The following is a 13,578-nucleotide window of genomic DNA, read 5'->3' on the forward strand; positions in this document are numbered from 1 at the left end:
TTCGGCCAGACGCGAACACTGAGCATCCGCATACAGGACGCGTGACGCAAATGTCGTCATCAGTAGAGTGCTCGAGCACTAAACGCGCAGCCCGATTTTTCTAACCGCGTGTCTTTAAATGCGCAGAATGCACATGCGCACTCTACTGGAAGCAAATAGCAATACTATGGTACTTTAATGTACACCATGGTATTTATATGGTAACTCCAATGTGGCCTACATATCCAAAAACCATGCTAATGCAAAGACATTTTTTGGTACTTTAAGTGCTGCTTAGCGCTGATTAACATGCACTGTTAATGTTGTGATACTCTTTTGCTTGGGAAATGTTTACCTTGTGTTTTGTGTTTTGCAGCTGCACAAGTATGGCTTGAACATAATAAAGACCATCATTGCTGGCAATCCATTGGATGCATTTGCAGGTCGAGTTTCAATTTAATGTAAATATCCACTTAATTCTGCGCTCTTTTTGCTCGGTTATTCCGTTGTATAAGTGAGTGATATACATTGGAGTCTGCATGCTGATTGGAGGAGCGAAAACATTCGGCTCGTTGATTAGAGGACAGTAAATCACACTGTAAGCTGATTGGAGCACACAAAATCATGCTGCATTCTGATTGGAGGAGAGTTAGCTAAATTAATTGTGATCGGAGCATACTGAAACCCGCTGTATCCTGATTGGAGGACAGAAAATAAAAACACAGGTGCTGTAAACATCTTATTTGAATGATTATAATATATTCAATTATATCTGAATGAATAAGAAAACAGAATACATTTCAAACACTTAAAAAAATGACATTCTGCACAAATGTGAAATTCTTTTCTAAAACTCTCTGGATCGTGACCCAGAAGGATCTATGGATGGCCGGTTCTGTGGGTTTCTTCACACGGCTTTGCTGCTTTATTGCACAGCTGGTCTTGTTCAACTTAAACCAATTATTAAGTGCACAGTTCTGGTCTGGACCACAAACACACTGAATACATGGTGGTGGAGGCAACAAAAGAATAGCAAACAACTTAAAGAGGCTATGTCATGAAATCTAGTCAGTCTCTAAGCTCGTGATAAAAGGCCTCTGAGATTTCTGTGAAACTCAAATAAGAGGCTTTGTGCTTTCATCCTCAGAGTTCCTTCCCACTGATGCATTTATGAGCTATAATTTTTTCTGAGTAGCACAAATCTTTCCAAGTAGCTGTCAATGCTGCGGACTGAGAAAAACGGTTCAAGTCAGGCCACAATACTGATGCTTCTGCCAGAAACATACCTGCAATATAGAATCAATCCATCAGAAAATCATTAAAGAGATTAAAAGTTAACCAACCAAAAATGTAAATTCTGTCATCATTTACTTACCCTTACGTTGTTCCAAACCCATATGACTCTCTTTCATCTGTGGAACATAAATTATGTTCGGTAAAATTGTGATTCTTTTGATTTGAGCCAGTAAGCAACCACCTAGCAACGCCCTAGCAACCACATTAGAACACAATAGCAACTGCATAGTAATGCTGTGGCAACCACCCACTGCACCCTAGCAACCCTATAACAACACACTAAAAATGTTCAGAACACATTAGCAACTGCATCGCAACGCTGTGGCAACCACCGAGAACACCCTAGCAACCCTATAACAACATGCAACATAATGTTCAGAACACCTTAGCAACTGCATAGCAACGTTGTAGCAAATACCCAGCACACCCTAGCATCTGCGTAGCAACACCCTTATAAAATTTCAAAATACCCTAGCAACCGCATAGCAACACACTAAAAACAATTTCAAAATACCCTAGGAGCCGCATAGCAACACTAAATTATTCCGAACACCTTTAGCAACTGCATAGCACCTCTGTGACAACCACCCAGTACACCCTAGCAACCACATAGCAACATGCTAAAAAATATTCAGAACACCTTATCAATGGCATAGCAACATTGTGGCAACCATCCATCGCACCCTAGCAACTGCATAACAACACACAAAAAAAAATTCAGAACACCATAGCAACTGCATAGCACCGCTGTGACAACCACCCAGCACACCCTAGCAACCACATAGAAACACATTAAAAACTACTCAGAACATCTTTGCAACTGCATAGTAACGCTGTGGCAAACACCCAGGGCACCCTAGCAACCGCACAGAAACACACTAAAAACTACTCAGAACATCTTTGCAACTGCATAGCAACGCTGTGGCAAATACCCAGCACACCCTAGCAACTGCGTAGCAACACCCTTATAAAATTTCAAAATACTCTAGCAACCGCATAGCAACACACTAAAAACAATTTCAAAATAAACTAGGAGCCGCATAGCAACACACACAAAAAAAATTCAGAACACCACAGCAACTGCATCGCAACACTGTGGCAACCACCCAGCACACCCTAGCAACCACATAGAAACACATTAAAAACTACTCAGAACATCTTTGCAACTGCATAGCAACGCTGTGGCAAACACCCAGTGCACCCTAGCAACCGCATAGAAACACACTAAAAACTACTCAGAACATCTTTGCAACTGCATAGCAACGCTGTGGCAAACACACAGTGCACCCTAGCAACCGCATAGAAACAGTTATTTTCAGGGCCTGGGTAGCTCAGTGGTAAAAGACCCTGGCTACCACCCCTGGAGTTCGATAGTTCGCTAGTTCGAATTCCAGAGAGTGCTGAGTGACTCCAGCCAGGTCTCCTAAGCAACCAAATTGGCCCGGTTGCTAGGGTGGGTAGAGTCACATGGGGTAACCTCCTCATGGTCGCTATGATGTGGTTCGTTCTCGGTGGGGCACGTGGTGAGTTGAGCGCGGATGCCGCGGTGGATGGCGTGAAGCCTCCACACGCGCTATGTCTCAGTGGCAACGCGCTCAACAAGCCACATGATAAGATGCGCGGGTTGATGGTCTCAGACGCGGAGGCAACTGGGATTCATCCTCCGCCACCCGGATTGAGGCGAATCACTACGCCACCACGAGGACTTAAAAAAGTGCACTGGGAATTGGGTGAAAAAGGGGAAAGTTATCTAGAAACCAATATCTAGAAATGATCAAGTTTATCTAGAAAATACTCATTGTATATCAAACAATTTGTGTGTATATTCATAAACCTCTGCATATAGAGACACGCCATCTAGTGCTTTGAGCAGCGCAGCAATATTAAATAATTTATCATTACAATTCAACTCGCAAAGTTTGTCAAAATGATTGCTTGCCAAATGTTTGCTATAGAGGTAGTGCACTTGAAACACATCACAGAACAAAGCAATTATTAGTGATCTATCTGAATCAGGATTAGGAATGTGCCCGAAGCCTTATTCGGAAAGGCACGAATAATGACTTCAAAACAAATAACGGATTCATTCGAATAATATAAAAAATATTTGTATGACTGATTATCCAAAAATCACAAAGATAAAGCGACATTTTAAATAAACATATCCAAAATGACAACTAATTTATGAATCTGTGCAGCCAATATTTCTAAAATGTAAACCTTATGAATAAAAATGTGCACGGTGTGATTTCAGATCGGATGTGCGCGGTCTCGACTCCGTTTGCGGTCCCTGTTAATTGTGTGCGTCTGGAGCTTGTCAAGTGTAACGTTAACTAAGATACGACATCATATACACATTGCACTTCTTGAAATGTCTATGTTAATGTATCACACGATTCCACATGTGATTCTCACGTATTTATTTATAGCCTAAACCTGATCGCGATGTTGAATTCCTGACCTGAAGCGATTTCACGTCAGAGCTCGTCTATCCATCTCTTAAAGTTGACAACATTTATATTCAGATCAGCGATTAAGGTAATTATCTGGTTAAGAATTTATTCTGAAAAAAAAGTTAAAATGCTCCATAGAGTATTTATCTATTAGGAAGGTTCCTCCTTATGTAAAACGAAGAAACTGAAACATGCTCCGTGTTTTTTTCTTCTTCTTCTTGTTTAAACTGCGCTAAATTTGAAAATGTTAAGTGTTCTTGAACTAAGGCGCTATATAAATTTAACATTATTATTATTATTATTATTATTATTATTATTATTATTATTTAACTATATAATGGTGTCCAATCATAAAAAATCCTGATAGACTTGCAGGACTTTCTCCTGTTTGTAGGCTATATTTATTTTATTTTAATTTCTTTTAACGTTTTAATTTGTATTTATTATTCACTGCAAAATGTGTGCTTGACATTTCACATTTTGCGTGACACCTCCTGCCTCCAGAATAATGTTACTATACATGCACAGACAAACGAAAGTTCTGTTCCTTGCAGATATTAATATCTGAAATACCCGGAGAAACCACAACATATCAACATATATATTTTTAAATAATAATTGTACAATAATAATAATAATAATTATTATTATTATTAAGCTATTATTATGAAAAGGCATATACAAGGCATATTTTATTAACAGAAACTATAAATATAAGAGTAACACTTAAAAGTGGGCGTTTCATTTAGTTTTGATGCACTTCCGGTTTAAGCCCCGCCCATTACCGAATACAGATACAGATAATATTATGACCAGATACAGGTACAAATACAGATAATGGCTTCGCTGCACACCCCTATGAATCATCATGGCAAAAGGACCGGCAGATGTTTGATTCTCCCATATTTAACCTCTCCATGATTTGAAATGAAGCACCCGTAACTGTCACGTAACTAACGCTAATTATGGGTAAAAAGAAAAGAAAGGAGACCATTCATCAACGTGCGCAGGCCAAGGCCAGTTATGGTCTTAAACCGGTGTATACCTGCATGATGGACGAAGCTGAGCTACAATCACACTGTGTACAACCGTACTGGGAATATTACCATATTATATATCAGTCTCCCTGTCACGTTCATTTGGAGCGTGCCACACACGTGCAGCTGATCAGATCGGGAGTGGCATTAAGACGTGTTATGAATTATTTTTCTCTTCCGTATTCAGCCTTTGGTGGATTTACAGCATGTCTAACTATAGCGTTTAATCTCGATTAAAAATAAATAAATAAATCGCTTCAAAGCGCAAATTCGAATTAATCTGAAAAATCTGAAAAACCGCCCAGCCCTAGCTTAAAACGTTAAAGTCTCCGTATACATAAGTCAGTCGTATGAGGTATCATTTGAAAGCTTAGAATGTGAACTTTTCAGAGATAATCATCACTTCTGCATTTATGTTACTTAAAATAACAAAATATGGCCTCAAATCATTCGCATTGAAAATTAGTGCCCCCTAGAGGTAGAAATATTTATATAAAAATAAAAGTTTTTCACATAGCACCTAAATGGACAAGTCATATATCAAATGAAAGCTCTCATTCTCAGGACTGTGACTGTACAGTTTATTTTGTTGCCCTAATATCACAGTTCGAAATATTTTCAAAAGAATCACAAAGTGAAATCTGATTTCTGGAGGTCATCAAATACAAACATCTCTTTTATGCTCCGATATCTGCTGCTGTAAGAGTCAAGTAGCCAAAAACTTTATATCTGCTTTTACCTTAGGAAGTTTTCTAAAAAATGTTAAAAAAAGTACTTGTCTGTGAGCTTGCTTGTGTGAATACTTAAATGTTATATATTAGATTTCCAGAACAGAATATGCCATCCAGAAGAAAAGCATGCAAAACAAATCATCAGAAAATATGTTTTTGACAACTGATAAAATATTATAAATCATTGCAAAAACTGAGCTTCTAGTCCACTCAGATGCCAAGATATTGATGAAATAATGAGGGTGGTGCATGAACTGAAAATTAGACTGAATGTCTATTGACGATCACATCTGTGTGGGCTAAAATGCGTTAGAGCGCCACCTACATTTCAGATCTGTATATTATGATGGAATGTGATAGAGAAAAAAAATATTTTTCCTAGAACTTGCTGCCATCTAGTGGAATGAAATTAGACTTTTCAAAGTGAGGTAGAGTGAACAGAACCAGAATGTTTACAAAGTTAGGACAAAAAAATAATAATCTGTCTATCATAATATTATAAACACATACAATATTATTTATGGATAATTTGAGTCTTTTTATTATTATTATTTGGGGGGATTTCTGGAACAAATTTGACAAATGTTTTGCAATTATTCCACAGCATGCGTGAATGGTGAGCTTTTAAATTTGAGTGTGAAAAATTGCAGGCGGCAGCCAAAAAATGCACCAGAGTTTATGGGGTTAAGAAATTCTGTTAAACATAAGCCAAAGAAAATTAATGCTTCAAACGATATTTACATTACAGTAGAAACACTGCAAGATCTTGGTAGTAAGTTGATATCCTGCAGTCCCGTGGCCTTGCTTTGTGTTGAGAACACAATGAGATGCTTACAATATGGATATGGCCGTCATCACTATGCAGATAATTCATCATACTCCATGCCTTGAGTTCTTATGGTTAACCATTCATATATGATCAAGGTCTGTTCGCTTGGAAAATGTGTTTTAAATTCACTGATGACAGTTGTTGATGGAGAGAAATGGAGAGAAGCACACTTTATATTGATTGGAGGAGAGTAAAGCACACTGTGTGCTGATTGGAGGAAGTTGAAGCATGCAGTGTTATGAATGGAGGAGAGTAAAGCACACTGTGTGCTGATTGGAGGATGTTGAAGCAGGTTGTGTTCTGATTGGAGGAGAGTAAATCTGAGCCATTTGGACCTCACTTCTGTTCCTGCTGAACTGAGCCAGCACTCTATTACACACTGATACCAGTTTAGCAGGCACAAGAGGGCACGGCCCATTGTCTAATTAAAAAAACATTGTTTCGTCAACACCATGCCAATGGGTGCATGGTAAGTTGTGCGTGGATCACGGAGAGTAGCATGAGCCTCCACATGCTGTGAGTCTCCACGGTGTCATGCACAACGAGCCACCACGAGGACCTACTAAGTAGTGGGAATTAGGCATTCCAAATTGGGAGAAAAGGGGATAAAAAAAAATAAAAAAATAAAATAAAAATTGTGGTTCGAAACTGTTTAGCGAATGGTAGCCTAACACGTTTACCATGTACTTTTAAAGTTACAGTTAAAGGAATTCAGATCTGATGCTAACCACGAGTCTAAAGGCCAAAGTATTCTTTGGTTTTCCACGTGCCACTACGTCTCGTACACAGTGGCCGTGACACTGATTTCAGCATCAGCACAGTACTCGTGGACTAGCCACGCACAACCCAGTTGTTTACACGAGCAATGCATTTGTTGTGCACATCTGTCAGACAATCCATATTGGCTCTAGTCTAAAGCCCAAAGTATACTTCGATCAGACGTGAATGCTGAGCGTCCGCGTATAGGACACGTGAAGCAAATCTCGTCATCAGCAGAGTGCGCGAGCACTGAATGCACTCAGGCCGATTTTTCATGCCGCTTGTTTTTTAACATGCAGAAAGCGCATGCGCCTGGAGTTATTTGCACTAATTGGTCCACAAGGTGGCAACACTTACATTTTGAGCCATTGCTGTCATGAAGAAGTGCTAGAAGAAGATGTAATGCAAAACAACAAGTCAAATGTTGTCAAGAGAGCGTGTGCGAGAAGGTCTGTATATACCTGCATTTGTATAACTTGAGTCTGAAGGAATATAAAGACATCCTTATGGGTCTAAACTCCTGAAGAGAAAGTACGGTGTCTCATAGCAGTCGTAGCGCACATGCGGCAACTGCCTGTGTATGCACACACAGTTATATGGAGTATACTTTGACAGGTTTGTGTTCGACTGTACACAGACGCTGAGCATTCATGTCAAAATAGAAGTATACCAAGGGCTTAAAGAGTATACTTTGAAATGCTTGGCCATGTGCGAGACGTAACGGCGCCTTAAGAGGCTAGCCAAACCTGTGCCATAGCTGCCTCCTTTGGCAAAAATAACAGGAAGCTTGCATGCCCTAATTGGTTTCACCTTTACTGGTACCACACTATTTTGTCCAATTTTTGATACCTTTTGATGCCAGAGCAATCTGGCGGATATCACCTTCCCAACTTTTTCACCCGCACAGTGGGCAAGCATCAAGCAGTTCACTTCAGGCACTGAACTTAGCCACTGTGAACAGTATTTTAAGGGATCAGTACTCACCAATTAGCTAAGCTCTGTGCCTTGAGCAAGTGATGAATTGATGGACAAACTTGAGATGGCTATAAAAGGTCTTAAATGGAGGTGTGAACAGCGTGTGCAATGCATTAGTAAGAAACAAATGGATCATGGGTAATTATACCGGCTTTGCACCAATAATTCTCACTGCTGTTTGAATAAAAAACATCATATTTGTGAAGTAAAAGACTCTTTTGTAACTTTAGCCAAAGTTCATGACTCTTATCCAGCATTTAGTTCCACTGTTCTCAATTGATTCAAAAAGACGATCAAGTGTTTTTATGCTGTCAATATGTCAAAAATGTCCATTATGTTTTTCATTCTTTCACCCAGACCTCAGTCTTAAGGGGCATTCACTATAACAGCGATTGCAGAAGCCCTTCCTGTTTACTGAGAAGTAGCACTACAATGCGACAACTCAAAGTCCAACTTTATGCAATTGAGCAGCTAAAATTTAATCGTAACATGATACAGTTGAACACTGTCAGTGTGAATGGGCTTTGGCGGATGGCGTTCACACATGACCCATTTTCTTGCAGTGGAATTGAACACAAGGTGCATATTCAGGTGCATACATTTCCATGCATGGCTGCTAATTTACTAACTTAATGCATTCAAGATATTTATCTGATTGGTCCAGTATTTTAAAACATTGAGTCATGTCAAGTTTAACTATTTTAAATTTGTCACGGTGTCTTAAAAACATGGTGCTTATAACGAGAAGTGTCGCAATGGTCAAAAACGACTAAAAACGAATTTTTTCATTTCGGTTCGTTCTGAGCGAAAACTGTATTTTTTCGTTCCGGTTCAAAAGTTCTGCAGCCTCCTTTCCAAATGGTTACCGGTTAGAACGAAATAAAAGAACGGTTAATAATGTTCTTTTTAAAATGACAGTACTCTGCGCTAAGGGGTGGGTGAAATACCAATTGTAGTGTTGCCAGATCTCACGAGAAACAAGCAACCTGGTCTGGAAAAACAAGCCCAAAATAAGCTAAAAAAAGCAATTAAATTATTTCTGGTGTGGTGGCATAGAAATCATAAGCATACTGTTAGTTAACAGTTAATTATAATTTTTATTACAGAGTCAAAACCTGGCTGCATCAAATATGTATTAATGCATCATAACTAACAATAATTTAGTGAAGACTTGGAAACAACTGAGAAATGTACTTTCACCTCTAATAATGTTTTCAGTGTATCTGGATTAACTGTGCATGTATTTGTAATATTTATACATAGTTCTACAGGTCTTCATTCATAGAATGCGACATCCACAACGGGCAGTTAGGCCAAAAAAATGTGTGATGCAGCAGTTTCCTTCAGGATCAAAGCACAAGTTAATTTTTTTTACAATTGCGCAGACGGCCCCTAATAGTGCCAGGTTGGTTGAATATGAAAGCCCCCTTTTTTATTCAATGTTATTATGGATTTCACTTGTTAAAGCGGTAATAACAGACCATCTGACAACAGGCCTTCCAGTGTAAGCACTGCGGGTGTCAAATAAGGTTTGCTTCTCCATTTGTGAAACTGGCCAGATGCCCTTTTCCAATTCCTGAGGATACATGATATTTCCAAAGAGATGAGTCACTGTTCGTGTTATTAAGTTTGAAAAACATACCAAGTAGTTGCACGCACATGAGCAAAATGCCAGAGAGGTTACATAAACAAAGACGGAATCTCAATTTGTTGCAGCAAGCAGCATTTTAAAATGATAATAATGGAAAAATATGGAAGAAAATGTAAATAGTACTTGCACATGCAAAACATTGTGGGTGGTTGCCTATGCGGTTGCTATGGTGTTTTGGGTGGTTGCTAGGGAAGTTGCTCATGGCTAGGCTATGCTTAGTTTTTCAGCGTGCTGTTACGTCTCGCACAGTTGACCGCTGGTGCATACGGACGTGTTCGATGCATGCGCACTATGACTGTTTTGTAATACTCAGTCAACCCTAGGCGCATGCGCCGATGACGCGCAAAGACGCAAACTGTCCCGTTCTGTGCTAATGACGAAATGTGCATCACACGCATTGCGCGTGAGACGTACTGGCACACGGAAAACCAAAGTATACGCACTCGTAATAGTGACTAATAATGCAAACCATTTCAAACAAAACCTGGACGTGTTGGTGATGACAAAATAATCAAAATATGATCTCACGTAATCTGACCAGGGGCGTAGATTCTGTAGATCCCCCACGCCCCGCTTCACAATACAAACCCTCCCTCGCCCCCACCAAATTTACGCCCTTGTATCTGATATATTAAGTTAATTGTATCCATTGGGAATTGATGTTTGTGAAAAGTAGGCATTACATACCAGATTGGAGGGAAGGGGCTGAAATGTAAGAGAGATTTGTGACGTCAGAGAAAAAAAAAAAAACGAAGACAAAAGTTTGTTTTTTTTCTTGGAAGGATGTGCACTGTTGAAGCGTGTACAATGAGACCAGGAAGGTCTATTAAGAAAGTAACCAGGGTCAATTTTGGGTCAAGCTACATGCACACAAATGGCCTGACGTCCAGTAAAGACAAATCTCTTGGGTTCTTTGTCTATTGTTACACGATCTCCGAAATACATTGGGTCAGGTTCCGCTGGAGATATGCCAGCAAATGCAGCGTAGATGTGGCCTCCTGAAGAACTGTACAGGAGTGGAAATCCCTGGCAATGTGATTTTCATTTCTGTTTATCCACCAAATCACGGTGCCAGGAACCCTCCCCTCAACAGAAAGGAAGGGTTGTAGCGCTACAGCTGCGGTCCAGCTGTATCCTGGGGTGGCACTAACCCTAAGGAGAAAAGCAGAGATTGTCAGCCATTGAAACCAGGGTGGCATTGTGGTGTTTCACCTTAAGCTGTTTAGTTTTCAGAGCCACCCAGTCTAAGATACCTTAAAGAGCATTATATCATTATGAATTCACCCTAACATTGTTCCAAAGCCGTATGACAATAAAACAATAAAAAATGCCACCTCGGTTTGACAAATCAGAATCTCGTAATGATGGTAATTCCAACAGGACATTGATTATCACAGAATTTTATTTTTAGGTGAACTATTCCTTTAGTTGAACTTTTAAAGGAAAACTATACCTTTATAAAAGCCAGTCTGGAAAATGCAATTTACTGAAACTTGGAATACATTTTCTTGGTTAGCTGATAAACATGAAGAAGAATCAAATGTGGTTAAACAACAGATGATACTGCACAGGTGGCAAAAATTCAGCAGTTTAGTCAAAGTTCACCGTTTAGAAGTGTTTAGTGATAAAACAATGCTCTTGTTTTGAGTGGCTCGAGAAGTGAGCAATACGAACAGCTATCGGACAAATTTGTTCCCAGAACCCTATGAGCAGAGCAAGGTGAATTTAATGGTTTAATTTGATTTTTATTTTTATTCTATTCCCTCTTATGGGCTCAATTTTCCTCAACAATACAGAAACAGGGCAAAGCAGAACAAACAACGAGTTTGTTACAGTCTTGTAACGTCCGAGACGTCTCGAGTCCATTCATGGTTTGGATCCGAACAGAAGTGAGGGACGGCAAACCGACTTTCAAAGTCATGACGACCGTTATTTTTCGTGCAGCAGAAAAATGTGATGTATAGTTGTGGTTTCCACAGCGGTTACATTCCAGGGCCACCCTCGTAGTGATGTCATAATGGCATGATTGTGCTCCTCCTGTCTGCTGAGCTGTCTGATATTATTTTGTAGAGAGAGAAGAACACATTTTATTACTGTATATTTTTATTGCTGAATGGATAGTTCACATTAAATAATTTCGGGAAGTTGACACGTCCTGCAGTGTAACATGCATGCTATCCTCAATCTAAAACTATTTTAAACAGCACTTTGCACATTCTTTTATAATTATTATGCATGTATTTTTATGACCCCATTTAGTGAAAAAAAAATGACATGGAATATTTGTATTTTTTTAAAAAGACATTTTTTTAAACTGAAGGACCATTTAAAATGAACTAGGGACATGGTGAGCAGTTACATTGCCAAATATATACACTTTTTATTGATGTTTATGTCATGGATATGTGTAAACTAGTTCAATATTTGAAACCTTTGAAATTTCAGAATGACAAAAACTGGGAACCTAAAAAAGAAGCTCTACGAAATATATTACGCCTATACAGAGAGGGCGAAAGAAAGAGAGAGAGTGAAAGAGGGTGAGAGAGTAACTTAAAGCATAGTAAAAGACCTTTTGTGGGTTTGTTTACATTTACATTCTTGACAGTTGGAGTTTAATACGAGCATTCCGTTGGCCAGTTTGAACATTCCGTCAATTTAAATCAATGGGATTTTTTCCATTTTTTTATCGTCCGCTGTGCGAAAACCGTATGTTCAAAAAGTTAGAAAAGTCAAAGCATACTTTTCCAGAACAGTCTGAAGGTCTGTACCAATTTTGGTGGATGTAGCTTGAAAGCTCTAGAAGGAGTCCATGTTAGAAATTTTGATCAGCTTTGTAGAAAAACAGTATGCTTTGTCATCAATAAAGCTGTTAAAAATCTATTGTTCATTGATAGTTTATAATATCTAATTCATGAACTATTGTTAACTATCCATCCATCCATCTTCTAAAGCCGCTTGTCCTATGTAGGGTCGCGGGTAGTGCTGGAGCCTATCCCAGCTTATTTTTAACTAGTAGAACCTTATTGTAAAGTGTTACGACAAAGCATTTTAAGGAAAAAATTTTAATGAATATCCCAGTCCAGTGTGTATTTTACTGTTTATGAACTGGCCCTATTCACTTGTATGTGCTCTTTTATAAATAAATGAGGGACGGTTCAAAATTGGGCTTTTTTTTTTTTTTTTTTTTTTTGTGGAAATCAACCTTATGCCACAAATGTTTTTAATTGAGCTTGACAGGAAATATTACTTTGAAGAGCATAAAGAGTGAAGTAACAGAAATGAAGTACTATATTCGAATAAAGGAAATTTGAACTACTTTTAAATGCAAAAACATAAAATGGTCAATGCTCCAGACACATCATCTCTCTAGGGGATCAAGTCTGACCGCACCACATAGCTCTTGGCCGGACTGGTTCATTCAGGAAAAGGTCAGAAGAGAGAAAATCTCTGAGACTGATTGGATGATGGCCGTCTGGCCACATGTTTGAGAGCCGTGAAGACTAAATGACATGCGGTTAAAATGTCAGATTCTAAAAACATTTCTGTAGGGTTGCGTCAAGATGTTTCCAGCGCATGCAACCGTATCAGACTGGATGTATTTCACGAATGACAACTCAAATCTCTAGAATACGTACTAAAATGGAGAGAAAAAAGAAAATTGGGGAACATACATTTAACATACATTTAAACCTGGAAATAAACTGAAGGTTTTAGGATTTTGAAAGATTTAAAACAATGAAAAGTTACAAAATGTATTATAGCATCTCTGTTTGAAACTTTTTTTTCTTTTGCATGCAATATTGCATTCAGGACCATTACTAGGATGAGATCTTTGGGGGGGGGGCATTTTTACCTTTACAATGGGCAG

This window comes from Myxocyprinus asiaticus, chromosome 49 (genome assembly GCF_019703515.2).
Source record: "Myxocyprinus asiaticus isolate MX2 ecotype Aquarium Trade chromosome 49, UBuf_Myxa_2, whole genome shotgun sequence".
NCBI classification, from domain to species: domain Eukaryota; kingdom Metazoa; phylum Chordata; class Actinopteri; order Cypriniformes; family Catostomidae; genus Myxocyprinus; species Myxocyprinus asiaticus.